The sequence below is a fragment of the Canis aureus genome, chromosome 10 (assembly GCF_053574225.1).
Source record: "Canis aureus isolate CA01 chromosome 10, VMU_Caureus_v.1.0, whole genome shotgun sequence".
Lineage (NCBI taxonomy): Eukaryota > Metazoa > Chordata > Mammalia > Carnivora > Canidae > Canis > Canis aureus.
Genome location: NC_135620.1, coordinates 3,355,848 through 3,370,946, shown reverse-complemented (window position 1 = coordinate 3,370,946; position 15,099 = coordinate 3,355,848). Strand labels below are relative to the sequence as shown.

The 15,099-nt window shown below is 44.9% G+C and overlaps 1 non-coding gene across 1 annotated transcript; it reads right to left on the bottom strand.

The window, feature by feature from the left end:
• Nucleotides 1-14,615: 14,615 nt before the first annotated feature.
• Nucleotides 14,616-14,739, bottom strand: LOC144322851 (small nucleolar RNA SNORA54). Its single transcript, XR_013388465.1, has one exon. It is a non-coding gene; the product is annotated as a small nucleolar RNA SNORA54 (small nucleolar RNA).
• Between the last annotated feature and the right edge of the window lie 360 nt (nt 14,740-15,099).

The following is a 15,099-nucleotide window of genomic DNA, read 5'->3' as shown; positions in this document are numbered from 1 at the left end:
TAGGTGGCTCAGTCACTTAAGCATCCGACCCTTGATCTCAGTTCAGGTCTTGATCTCAGGGTCTTGAGATCAAGCCCTGCATCGGGGCCTGGACTTGGAGCTTACTTTAAAAAAGAAAGGTGGAGGGGAGGACAAGGATTCTCAGAGACAAAATCCAGCCTTCTAATAAGAAAAAAATATCACTAATCAGATAAGATTTTCTTTCCATCTTATAAGGCATCTTCCATTTGCAGTGATTTTACAAAATTGAAACACACTCAGGAATTCCAGAAATACAAAGGCTTTTGCCTGAATAAATTAATGTATAAGACATAGCTGATATTGTACGAGACACTGCGTAAACCACCATAAAACTCCCCGAGTATATTCCAACCCCACCAAGTACCACTTGCCATGTTTTGCTCACAGCTCTTTCTAAGAGGGAAATAAACAATCGGGAGTGCAGGGCTGCCCATTCACCCCACCATAGAGAGACACAGAAGATGCTGAGTTCAGACAAAACCCAAATTCCCTTCTCCTTCTCTCTTCCTACACAAATACTTTTCAGAGACTTCTCAGGCTTTTGATTAGCTATTCTCCAAGACCATCCCCCTGCAAGGACTGCATCTGCTAAAACGGAATCATCCTTCTGACAACATCGCTGAGTTTGGCCGAGTCCTGCTCATGTTCCGGCAGCCTAACGTGTGCTTTGACTTTGTTCCAGAAGTTGTGATGGATTTTCACTTTCACTTCCTCAGCCCCTTTCAGGCAGCCTGCAGAAACAGAGCTGGCCCCGCCATGGGAGCAGAACTTCCTGGCCTTTGCTGCACAGTTGGAAATGGGCTCCGAGTGTTCTTAAGAAAAGGGGAGCCAGGCCCCGCTATCCTGATCCTCGTCCCATGGGCAGCCAGCTGAGGAATAAACACAGCTGATTGCCACAGAGAAAACAACCAGGCCAGACAAACCCTGAGACAGCCTCACCCCTTGTTAAAATTAAAGCAACATCGACGTTTCATTTCACACCCACTGAGTTAGCAAAGGGAAGGAAAGTTACATGATGGTCCCAGATTCCAGTAAGAGTGCAGGAGCCAGACCCATCCCCACACACAGGCCTACTGAGCTTGACCATCCCCGGGGCCAGATCAGGACCCAGTATGCTCCCATTCCCTCAGCTACTCACTCAGGTCATCTCTGTCGCTTGCAACCAGAGTCCTGACTGCAACAGGAATCCAACACAGAGATGTTTAGCACATCCTTGCAATATTAGAGATGGCCTCAGCTTATCAGACAAGTTTACTAAAAATACTGATGATAATACTAATAATGACATATCAGCACAACAGAACTGGATGGGGCCTTAAAATGATAGAAAGACTGGGAGTGCCTGGGTGGCTCAGTGGGTTAAGCATCTGCCTTTGGCTCAGGTCATGATCTCAGGGTCCTGGAATCAAGCCTGGCATCGGGCTCCCTGTAGTGGGGAGTCTGCTTCTCCCTCACCCTCTGCTCCTCTCCCTGCTTATGCTTGCGCTCTCTCCCTCTCTCAAATAAAATAAAATAAAAATCTTTTTTAAAAAAAGAAGAGATATAACTGAAACAGGAACTCATAGAGATAGAATCATACAAGGATGAACAACTTCTATCCAAGAAACACAGCCAAAAGAATACAGAGACGGTTATATTCAGGATAAATAGCATTAAATAATCCAACGAATGGCTCTTTGTTATGGTAAAGGGTACAGTTCCCAACCTGAATACTGATGCCCACATAACAAATGGCATAGCACCAATGTTCATCAGGCAAAACTCACAGGAAGTACAAAGAATAGCAGACACTTCCACAGTAAAAGCCTGAAGGGCCCTCTTTTTTCCAATGATAGCACAAGGAGACAAAAATAAGGATTAATTAATTAATTAAAATAAATATATAGAAGCTTCGGCAAATAATCTCTTTTGTGCATCTTCCCTTTAAAAAAGCCTCCTCAAGATATTCTCTCTCTCACACAGACACATACAGACACACACACACACACACACACACACACACACACACACAGTAGCAATAGGATAAAACCCTCATGACCGCCAGCTAAGGGAAGGAAGAACCCAGAATGAGCCCCACTTCATCCTTCTAAATGTATAAGCAGTGGAGCCTGTGCTAGGGCAAGAGTGGAACCTCTGGCTGGCCTTCGTTCAACCCCCGTTCTGCACCCCAACCCCACTTCCAAGTGACCTACATACATGGTCATACTTCGTGTTCACGGCCCTTCTGAGGCAGATTCATTTTACAGATGAAGACACCAAGCTGTCAAGAAGTTGAGTAGCCTGACACGACCTCCGAACCTCAGATCTCAAAGGAAAAGCAGCCCCTGAAGGTAGGGTGGACAGTTCAAGGGGCTTTTCTTTTTTTCTTTTTTTTTTCTTTTTTTTTATTTATGATAATCACACACACACACAGAGAGAGAGAGAGAGAGGCAGAGACATAGGCAGAGGGAGAAGCAGGCTCCATGCACCGGGAGCCCATCCCGGGTCTCCAGGATCGCGCCCTGGGCCAAAGGCAGGCGCTAAAACGCTGCGCCACCCAGGGATCCCGGGCTTTTCATTTATTGGCTTGTTTTCAGATTCCATTTTGGGTTTTTCCACCATCTTTTCCATTGAAAATAAAATCAATAAGAAAATCTGTGAAAGGATTAGCACCAGCCTTCCTGTCTAGGAAATCTACCTGGCTCCCTCCCATCACCTCTGGGCTCACCACTCTGACCCCTGTCCTCTTCGGGGCGCGGCTATGGCTGGACGTCCACCCTTATCTGCGCATGAGGCCGATTCATGGTGGACACTCAGGCCATCCAGGGTGGATGCATTGATGAGGTCACCAGAAATGGTAGGAGCAAGAGGCACAGAGGCCATTCTCACTATAGGATCTCCCTCTGTCCCCAGGGCCCCCCAGGGGTCTGTTCTTGGCCCTCCCCCCACCCCACTGTGATTAAGCATTCTCCCTGGATCTCAAATCTACGTCCTCTTCCCCATACCTGGTTTGCACCTGCCCGGGGTTCAGCCCTGGCCTCAGTTGCCTGCTCTCCATTCTGGAGCACTCTTTCTTCTGCTTGCCCACTCCCCTATTCCTGTTTCTCCCTGGCCCACTGTGGCCTTCAGAGGAAATCTAGGCCTCACAGCCTGTGTGCTCCCCTGCCCACCGCTGCCCCTTCATACATCACACCAAAAATTCCACTTTCCTAAAGACACCCTGCATGCCCTTCCCACTGGCTAGGGAATTCTGTATATGTGGGTTTTTTTAAGATTTTATTTATTTATTCATGAGAGACACAGAGAGAGAGAGAGAGAGAGAGAGGCAGAGATACAGGCAGAGAGAGAGAAGCAGGCTCCATGCAGGGAGCCGGATGTGGGACTTGATCCCGGGACTCCAGGATCATGCCCTGGGCCAAAGGCAGGCGTTCAACCACTGAGCACCCAGGTGTCCTGGGAATTCTGTTTGGTTTTTTGTTTGTTTGTTTTTTTAATTTAATTTTATTTATTTATTCATGAGAAAGAGAGAGAGAGAGAGAGAGAGAGACAGGCAGAGACACAGGAAGAGGGAGAACCAGGTTCCACGCAGGGTGCCGGACGTGGGACTCAATCCCAGGTCTCCAGGATCACGCCATGGGCTGAAGTCTGCACTAAACCATTGAGCCACCCAGGCTGCCCATGGAATTCTGTTTTTTAAATAACAGCTTGGGGACACCTGGGCAGCTCAGCCAGTTAAGCATTCGATTCTTGATTTTAGCTCAGGTTGTGATCTCAGGGCTTACATGTTGGGCATGGAGCCTGTTTGAGATTCTCTGTCTCCATCTCCCTCTGCTCCTCCCTAGCTCTCTCTGTCTAAAAAAAAAAAAAATCTGTTATTGAGACATAATTCAGATGCCATAAAATTCAGTATACAGGGGCACCTGGGTGGCTCAGTGGTTGAGCATCTGCCTTCAGCTCAGGGCGTGAACCCAGGGTCCTGGGATGGAGTCTCGCATCAGGCTCCCCACAGGGAGCCTGCTTCTCCCTCTGCTTGTGTTTCTGCCCTCTCTGTGTGTCTCTCATGAATCAATAAAGAAAAAATCTTTTTTAAAAATTCAGTATACAGTTCAATCGTTTTTAGTATATTCACAGAGCTATGCAACGACCATCACAATCAATATTATTTTTTAATATTATTTTTTTAATATTTTATTTATTTATTCATAAGAGACACAGACAGAGAGAGAGAGGCAGAGACACAGGCAGAGGGAGAAGCAGGCTCCATGCAGGGAGCCCGACGTGGGACTCGATCCCAGGACTCCAGGATCACACCCTGGGCTAAAGGCGGCGCTAAACCGCTGAGCCACTCAGGCTGCCCCACAATCAATATTAGAACATTTTCATTACCCTCCCCCCTCAAAAAAAAAAAAACCCATACCCACTAGCCTCCCCTCCCTTTCCTCTCCCAATTCAAGGCAATCACTAATCTACTTTCCGTGTCTGCAGATTGCCTCTTCCAGACATTTCACGTACATGGAATCACATAGCTGGTCGTTTATCACCGACTTCTCCCATGGATCATGTTTTTGAGGCTTATCTACACTGTCCCATGTACCAGGACTTTATTCCTTTATCTTGCCAAGTGATATTCCACTGTATGAACATGCCACATTCTGTTCTATGCATCAGTAGAAGGATTTTTCACTTTGTTTCCACTTTGGGGCTATTGTGAATAATGCTCCTATGAATATTCATGTTTTTATTTTTGTCGGGTACATACCCAGGAGTGGAACTGCCGGGTCCTATGGTAGTTCCATATTTGACCGTGAGAGGAATGGCCCCCTCCCTGTCTTCCCAGCTGGCTGCGCTGTCTCATGGTCCCACCCGCAGTGTGTAAGGCTCCCCCAATGCCTCCATCCTTTCACCAACACTTGTTATCTGACTCTTTTATCCTCACCGTGATACTGAGTGTAAAGTGGTTCTTACTGTGGCTTTAATTTACATTCCCATGAGAGCTTATGATGTTGGGGGTCTTTTTATGAGTTCATTAGCCACTTGTCTATCTTTTTATTTAAAAAACAAAATAGATATTCCTGGGTGCCCAAGTGGCTCAGTCAGTTAAGCTTCTGCCTTTGGCCCAGGTCATGATCCCAGGGTCCTGAGATTGAGCCAAGTCAGGCTCCCTGCTCAGTGGGGAGCCTGTTTCTCCCTCTCCCTCTGACTGCCACTCCCCCTGCTTGCGCGCTCTCTCTCTCTCCCTCTCTGTCAAATAAATAAAATCTTTTTTAAAAAGTAGTGAGAATTCCTTCACAATCTCTTTCATTTCTGCAATGTCAATGGCACACCCCCTCTTTTGCCTAGCAAAATTGCATTTCTCTCCTCAAACACAGATTTTACTTAACCAGCTCATCACCTTCCCATCACACACACACACACACACACACACACACACGCACGCACACTTTCCTCACCACATTCTTCCATGTTCATGTCTGCCTCAATTACACCGTCACTTTGTCACCACCCCGTGTCACAGCCTGTGAGCTTACACATCAGGCTATGAGCTTTCCAGAGGTCAAGACGTCACCACTTCTGTCTTAGTGCCTGGCCCAGGATGGGGCTGGCTGGACAGTCACTGAACTGGATGGGTCTGTGTTGATATCAAAGAAGAACATCAAGAACATCGCTGCTCTCTCTGGCAGTGCCTGGAAGGCAGGGAGTGAGGGTGGAGAAAGCAGATGTGAAGGTAAGAGCCGGTAAGGAGACACCCTTCCACAGGTGAGTGACACCCCTATGGGTCACAAATTCTAAGGGTCCTGCAGCGTAACAGAGTCTCCCTACACCATATAAATCAGCTGCAAAGGAAGCACAGTGTGTGGACGGCTCTGGAGGCAACACTACACTATTAGCTATTCATAAAGTGCCTCTATGTAGCCCTTTTGCTTTCTCCAGAGGTATTTGGCATGAGGGACTTGACAGATAAGTTTGAAAGTTAAAACCAGTTCCCACTAATGCTTTCCGGAGGTCCTTTGGACGCTATCGCCGGCCATCTGAGTCTGTAATAAACACCCAGGGCTGAACAAAGCCTGGCAGGGCTGCTTCATCAGGGCTCAGGAGGTTTTATGGGATCCCTTTGCTAATTAAAATTCACTCTTCCAGACAGCTGTGATCTTTGGTGTCTTATGTACCTGAAAAATATATCTTGACATTTAAGCCATACTCGCCGGGATGGTACTAGTAGCAATAATAAGCCACAAATTCCAATCAGAATGAAAATGCTAAATTCTGTGTTGAGGCTTGCTTTGAAGGGCAAGGACACCCAAACTCCTAAGGTTTGTCATGAATCCATCAACATCCAGAGGACCAACCCCTCTCCCTGTCCTTGGAATACAAGGCCATCACAACCCAAGGTCTGCTGCCCACTCCTGAAATCTGAGGCCATGACAACAATGAACCACCTTTTTGCTCTGGACAATTTGGGATGCTGTTATGGGCCAGCTGGCATCTGCACAGCATACGGTTCAGAAGTGCCCTGGGGCCACACAAGGTCAGGAAGCTGGGTGAGCAGAGTCTCCACCCCCACATCAGTCTCAGCCCCATGCCCACGATGGCATCCAGCCACCACCTCTGAGGGTCCTTGAACAGTGGAGAGGCACCTGAGCTGCTGCTGGGTCTCTGCTCCCAGGCATCCCTATCCTGGGCCCCCTGGCTTTCAGCCACCCACATAAAAGAAAGCTCCCAAGGCCTCCACCACATTCCCTCCCAGGCCCCCAGGAGAGAGAACCCACATAGCTGGGTGGGAATGCTCTGTAAGAGCAGCAGGGCTTTTCTGTCTTTGGAGGTTCAAGCCATTCACCCTGACCAGGGTGGCTCTATCATGTGAGCCCCAAACATACTCCCCCACCATGCATTTGCAGATACCACTGTTCAACCAGAATGCCCCTCTCCATCTGCCCCCAGGCCAGGACCACCCTCCTCATGGTGTCTCCCTTCACCTGTACCCCACCAACCAAGAAAGATCAACCACCTTCCTTCTGGGATCCCCTCATGCCTCTGGTGCAGACAGCCCTGAGGGGTCTGTCATTGCCTGTTCCCATATGCAGGGAACACAGTGTCGACTCAGGGGTGCAGCCATGGCAGAGAGCACAAGGGGAGCTCTTCCCCGGTGGTTAGGAAGACCCACCATGGGCCTCATGGTCGTATCAGGCTCAGGGAAGAGGGGGAGCCCTGGGGTCTTCCCTAGTGAGAAGACCATTCAAGGAAACATTATCTTTGTTTCTTCTGCTTCCTCTAGGGGATGGCCAGAGAGCACAGCTTTTTCAGGGGACAGAGTCAAAAGACAAAGGCACAGTAGGACAGGCCCAGAAATGGAGCAGGAGGGGGAGGGATACGGAACAGGTGCCCTGAGACCCCTTGATGATGCTCCGTGTCACCAAGCTGCTTCCTATTCTTTGCTCTGGGTCCCATCTGTCACCCGGCCACAAAAGGATTGTGTTAACAATACAAGTGTATTACCTATTCACAAAATAAAATTTGTCTTTAAAATATGTACAAACGTGTGAGGTAGGTGCCAAGCGAGAAGCTGGCTACCAACACCACTATTGCTCTGGGACCCCACAGGCATGTCTGTGGGGGTGTCTGGGTAGGAGTGGTCGGAGGCACCCTGGGTGGGTCAACGCACCTGCTGTACCTCGGGGATGGCAGGAAGAAGTGGCCCCGCTTTTGCGGTGCTCGCTGCTAGGGATCTTCCTGAGCTCTCCACTTAATATTCTCTTCAGTTCATGACATTCTGACTGTGCCCTGGCTATTTGACCACTATTTGGTCTCCCTTTTTCTAACTCTTTTTTTTTTTTTCCTTTTTCTAACTCTTATAGGTAGAATTTCTTTCTCCTTGTCTCTCTCTTTCTCTTCTCTCTCCCACTGTCTGGGACAATACTGAATGAAACAGTGCCCTGGGTATCAGCCTTATTCCTGATCAGCTAAGGATTATCTCTAGCCTGTCACCTCTAAGTGTAGCTTGCTGTAGCTCCTTAGTAGATACCCTCTCCTAGTCCAAATCTACTAAGAGTTTGGGTGCTTTTTTGTTTTGTTTTGTTTTGTTTTGTTTTAAATCATGAATGACTTTCAAATTTTATCAAATTATTTTTCTGCATCTATTGAGAAGGTCATCTGCACTTTTATTCCTCTGCGCATTAAAGTGTTGGATTCACTAGTAAACTTTCCAATGTTAAATAAACATTGAGTTTCTGGAATGTCACAACCCTGACATGAATTGTTGGTATCTTTACCAACATATTGTTTTGATTCAATGTGCTAATATTTTACTTAAAAGGCTTTTTCATCCATGTTCAAAAGTGGATTGGCCCATAATTGACTTTTCTCCTAATTTTCTTGTCTAGTTTTAGTATTTCAGGTTTTAAATATTATGAGATGGGCTGAAGAGTATTTCCTCTTTTATGACCACAACAGTTTAAGACCAAGATGATCTAGGAGCACTGACGCTCAGTCTGCGGAGCATGTGACTCTTAATCTCAGAGTCGTGAGTTCAAGCCCCACACAAGGCATAGAGATTACTGAAAAAAAATTTTTTAAAAAGTCTTTCAAAAAGAAAAAAGGCCAAGATGATCTTCTCTTTTAATATTTTTTTAAAACTCACCTCAGTCTATTGTTTCCTGTATGAAAGATTATTTGCTAATAATTTAGTTCCTTTAAATGTTACTGGACTATTCATTCAGGTTGTCTATTTCTCCTTGAGGCAATCTCTTTAATTGCATTTTCCAGATGTTTTTAGAACGTTTTGGATATAAGGGCATGGAGTCATTCATATTTTTTCCTGCTATCATTTTAATCTTTGCTGTATCTTGTGTATATCTTCTTTTCATCCCTGAACTTTTGTGGGCACCTTCCATTTCTCCAGCTTTATTGAGATATACTTCACATTGCATAAAATTCCCCATTTACCATGTACAAGTCAGTGGTCTTCAGCATATTCACACCATCATGCAACTATCACCACCATCCAATTTTAGAACAAGTTCAAAATCCTCAAAAGAAACCCCATCCTCCCCCACCAGTAAAAGAAACTATATACCCATCAACCATCATTCCCCATTCCCACGGCCCTCTATGGCCTGAATTGTGTATGTCGGATGTTTAATTGTTTCACAAGTCAAAACAACAGGGTCCCTGGGTGGCTTAGTCAGTTAAGTATTTGACTCTTGATCTCAGCTCAGGTCTTGATCTCTGGGTTGGGATCCATGCTGGGTGTCGAGCCTACTTTATTTTTTTTTATATTTTTATTTATTTATTCATGAGAGACAGAGAGAGAGAGAGAGAGGCAGAGACATAGGCAGAGGGAGAAGCAGGCTCCACGCAGGGAGCCCAATGTGGGATTCGATCCCAGGACTCCAGGATCACGCCCTGGACCGAAGATAGGTGCTAAACCGCTGAGCCACCCAGACGTCCCAGCCTACTTCTAAAAAAAAAAAAAAAAAAAAAAGAGTCACAATAACATTAACAGGTATAAAATAGGTATCAAAATATACACAGAAAAAATATATATATACACAGAAAATTCTAACTCCTATCTCCACAATCCATAATCATTTTGGGCGGTTTTTTTCTGTATTTCTTTCTGCAAATATCAGGAAATGCAAATATATTTATTCCTGTTTTTCACCCTTTCCTAAAGGGAAGATAATATAATTTGCACACTATTAAATACCTTCCTTTCCACTTGTTATATCCTACAGCACATTGTCCTTCCGTTTTACAGTGGTGATGTTTATTTAAGCAGTTCCCTGTTGACAGGCCCTTGGCTGCTTTCCAGTCCTTCTGCCATTACAGATGACGCCATGGTGTATGACCTCATTCACAAGCCATGTCATACCTGTGCATATCTATCTATACAACCGAGCACCAGAGGCGGGACAGCTAGGTCAGAAGATAAATGTATTTGAATTTTTTATAGGCGATGCCACACCGTTCTCTGTAAGTGCTGTACAATTCTGCGTCTTCACCACCCGAGCTAATTCCTTACAGCCACACCACGTCCTTTCAAATGTTAAGTTTTTTTTCCAACTGGCTTGTGAGAAATGGTGTCTAGGTAGTGGATCTCTCTTTTTTTTTTTTTATAAGATTTTATTTATTTATTCATGAGAGACACACAAAGAGAGAAGCAGAGACACAAGCAAAGGGAGAAGCAGAAGGAGAAGCAGGCTCCCTGCAAGGAGCCCGATGCGGGACTCGATCCCAGACCCCAGGATCACACCTTGAGCCAAAGCAGATGCTCAACCGCTGAGCCACCCAGGCATCCCTAACATGGATCCCTCTTAAGAGTGAGATGGAGCATCCATCTCTTGATGTTTAAGGACCATTTGCATTACTTTTTCTATGAACTATTTCCTCTGCTCATTTTTCTATTGGGTTCTGGGTCTTTTTCACACAAAAGAAAAAGGTCTGCTTAAATTGTCTATTGCTATGTATGATGTTGTGATTTATAAAAAGAAATGTGTTTGATCTTTGTCCTATTCCCTCTTCCCTCCTCCCCCAGGGAGCTCCCCAAATCCTCAGAATTTATGAGACTAGTGAGCATAAAAAAGGTGACTTTTGTTATGTTTATGAGACTAGTGAGCATAACAAAGGTGACTTTTGACCCCCACCCAAGGATGGGAGCTGGCTGTAGAGAGAACCAGCCAGCATAGAATATTGGACCTTTCAGTCCCAGCCCCCTGATCTCCTGGGAGGGAGAGGGGCTGGAGATTGAATCAATCTTACCATTGGCCAATGATTTCATCACTCATGCCTATGTAATGAAGCCTCCATTAAAAAAGGACAGGGTTCTGGGAACTTCCAGGTTGGTGATGACATGGAGATTTGGGGAGAGTGGCTCCCCTAGAGAGGGCATGAAAGCTCCGTGCCCCTTCCCCATACCTTGCCCGATGCATCTCTTCCATCTGGCTGTTCCTAAGTTCTATTCTTTCATAACAAGCCAGTGTTCTAGTAAGTAAAGTGTTTCCCTGGATTTTGTGAGCCACTTTAGCAAATTAAAGAAACCCAAGGAAGGGATCGTTGGAACCTCCAATCAGAAGCACAGGTGATGGGACACCGGGGTGACTCAGCAGTTGAGCGTCTGCCTTTGGCAGAGGGCATGATCCCCAGAGTCCTGGGATCGAGTCCCACATCGGGCTCCCTGCCTCTCCCTCTGCCTATGTCTGCCTCTCTCTGTGTGTCTCTCATGAATAAACAAATAAAATCTTAAAAAAAGAAAAGAAAAGAAGAAGTACAGGTGATAACTTGGATTTGTCACTGGCACATGATGGAGAGAGCAATCTTGCAGGACTAGGACCTTAACCTGTGGGATCTGACTCTCTCTCCAGGGAAACAGTGTCACAGTTGAGTTGAACTACAGAACACCTAGAGGGTGTCAGAGAATTGTTTGTTTGATGGTGCGGGGAAATCCCTCATGTTAGAATTAATGATCACAACCTTTATTATGTAACAATCCATTCCAAACCATAGTGGCTTAAAAAAACAATGATTTATTGTTCCTCAGGATTCTAGGGTCAAAAGGGCTTAGCTGAGTGGTTCTTCCCAGATTGCACCCAGCTGGGCTTACTCACCTGGGTGCGTTCAGCTGGCAGCTGGGCTGAGCTGGACAGTCCAAGAAGACTTTACTTACTTGTCAGATGTCTTCATGATTCCTATGTAGGCTCTTCAAGTGGCTGGCTTGGGCTTCTTCACAGTATGGTGGCCCCAAAGTAGTCAGCTTTCTTGCATGGTGGCCGCCTGTCAAGAAGGAGGACACAAGAAGCTGCCTATCCTCTAAAAGCCTAGATTGAGAAGTCAGAGAACATCATTTCTGCGTTCTACCAGTCATAGAGAATCATGGGGAGCCCAGACCCAATGGATGGGAAATGAACTCTACCTCTGGATAGGAGAAGTGATGTGGGGTACAAGGAAGGAAAATTTAGTGGCAGCCATCTCTCAAGACCATCTGCCAGCTACGTCTATATTAGGCAATTTATCCCTCCATGTAATTAGTTAGAAATATTTTTGCCAGGGTATATGGTCTACTTTGGTGTATGATCTGTTGATGCTTGAGAAGAATATGTACTCTGCTGTGTTGGGTAGAATGTTGTGTAAATGTCAATTAGATCTTGGTACTGATGATTTTTTTTAATGTTGGTATTAATGATTTTCTGTCTAATTTGTCTTTTTAATTGATGTGTTGAAGTCTCCAACTAGAGTTGTGGAGTTGCCTATCTTTTCTTTCAGTTTTTTCTTCAGTTTTTACTATGCATATTTTATGGTTCTGTCATTTGATGTATACACATTTAAGCTTAATATAGGGATCCTGGGTGGCGCAGCGGTTTGGCGCCTGCCTTTGGCCCAGGGCGCGATCCTGGAGACCCGGGATCGAATCCCACGTCGGGCTCCCGGTGCATGGAGCCTGTTTCTCCCTCTGCCTGTGTCTCTGCCTCTTTCTCTCTCTGTGTGTGACAATCATAAATAAATAAATAAAAATTATAAAAAATAAAAAATAAATAAATAAATAAAAAAGCCTTAATATGTCTTCCTGGTGGGGCAGGGGCTCCTTGATAGTGCTGGGCAGGGTTTATGAGTTCAGCTCCTAACTAAGTTTCTATGGATACCACCCAGCCTGGTCAAGGAGGGATGCCTTAAGTAGTGTTCCCCACAGCCCCCCACTGACACATTGAGGGGATGGTCTCATTACTGCTGAGCAGTGGTTAAATTCCTGACTCTCCCCTAGGTCTCCTCCAACAATACCCCAATAAGGAGGCAATGGGGTACTCTATTATTGCTGAGAGAAAGAGGAGGTCCAGACTCCCCACATAGTCTCCACTGACACAGTAGGGTGCTAGGGTGCCATTGCTATAAATTCTAGGTCCTCATTTGGCCTTCTCTGACACCACCCAGTGATGAAGACATAGATTTGGGTACCTCATTAGAGCTCAGCAAGTATGGAAGTCTAGGCTCTTCACACAGGTTTTGATGATGGTGAGGGGCGGGGAGTCATTTTTCCTGTGGAGTCTGGCTGACATAGAGTGGTTACTGTCTAAAAATTTTCTGTCTTGGTAAGCTGTCTCTCTCCCAGTCCTTTGAACACAGACAGCTGGCTTTATTGAGGTCTTACATCACTCTGCCTGTTTCTCTCCACCTTATATTTGGGTTTTTTTTTTTTTTTTGTAGATTTTATTTATTCACGAGAGACACAGAGAGAGAGAGAGAGAGAGAGAGAGAGGCAGAGACACAGGCAGAGGGAGAAGCAGGCTCCATGCAGGAAGCCCAATGTGGGACTTGATCCCGGTACTCTGAGATCACGCCCTGAACCAAAGGCAGACACTCAACCGATGAGCCACCCAGGTGTCCCTCTCCACCTTATATTTGTATTTCAGGACGTTTAGGTATACTTAGGAGGAATAGGGAAAAGTGTATCTACTCCAATTTCCAGAAGCAGAATGAAAGTTTCTTCTTAATACAATGAAATTTATCAGACCTATTTTATGGCTTTTAACTTTGAGTGATAGGAAAGATGTCCCCATTCCAAGGTCATAAAGAAATTTGTCATGTGATCTTCTAGTAATTTTATGATCTCATTTTTTTAATACAAAATTTGATCCATTTGATACTCGTCATCATGAGCATTGTGAGGTATGAACCCAACTTTATATTTTTCAAAATGGCTAACCAGTTTTTCCAACAGTTGCTGCTATTTAATGTATAGATATGTCTATCTTTTTTTTTAATTTTTTTTATTTATTTATGATAGTCACACAGAGAGAGAGAGAGAGGCAGAGACACAGGCAGAGGGAGAAGCAGGCTCCATGCACCGGGAGCCCGACGTGGGATTCGATCCCGGGTCTCCAGGATCGCGCCCTGGGCCAAAGGCAGGCGCCAAACCGCTGCGCCACCCAGGGATCCCTAGATATGTCTATCTTTACTATATTAGGAGTACACCTCTAGAAGCATCTGGGTGACTCAGTCAGTTAAGTGTTTGCCTTTCGCTCAGGTTATGATCCTGGGATCCTAGGATGGAGCTCCACATCAGATTCTCTGCTCAGCTAGGAGTTTGCTTCTCCTTCTTCATCTGCCTTTCCTCTCCCCTGGTTGCACAATCCTTCTCTCTCTTTCAGATAAATAAAATATTTTAATTAAAAAAAATAGTACACCTCTAATTTTTTTGGCATTTAGCTATTATGCCTTGCCTATTCTTTTATTTTTAACTTTTCTTAATCTTTGTTTTAGACTTGTCTGTAGTGTGCAACACACAGGTTTTATTTTGTGATCTAATCTGAAAATCTCTTAAAAGATGAGTTTAGTGCATTTATAATTAATAATACAAAATATGTTTCTTCTTGGTTCTGTTATGTAATGTACTTGCCTACTACAAATACATTAAATTATTTTATTATTGTTCTAATTTTGGCAAGGTTTGTATTTTTATTTTGCTAATTACTAAAATTATGCATAAAGGATGCCTGGCTGGCTCAGTTGGAAGAGCATGAGATTCTTGATTCTTTTTGGGTGTCGAGATTACTTAAATATTTAAAAATAATAAAAAAATAAACTAAAATTATGCAATAATTATATGTTAAATCTTTTTCTCCCAGGCTCTGTGTCTCCAGGACCTGAAACAGAGAGCCATGAGTCAGTCTGCCACAGTGTTGCTGTAGCTGCTGGAGCACTGGAATGGAGCCCATTAGCCACCACCAGATTAACAGGCCATGAACAGTGCCCATACGTTAAATCTTTATATAACAACCCTTGCCTCCTTCTTTTTCAGATATTCTTTATCTCCCCACTATGAATGGAGTGGGGGGAAGGGTGCTTCTAGCCCTCTCTTTCCCATTCTCTCCCTGTCCTCTACATCCCAATTTAGGACATTCATTTTCTTTTTCTTTACTTTGCTTGCCTAAAGGTTTCTTCATCTTTGTTTACCTTTGACTTAAGTGTGCTTAAAATCCTACTGCCTGATTTGCTAGTTTTAAAAATACCTTTAACTCTTAACTACAGAGAACACACTGATGGTCACCAGAGGGGAGGTAGGTGGGGGGATGGGGTAAACAGGTGATGGGGATGAAGGAGGGCACTTGTCAC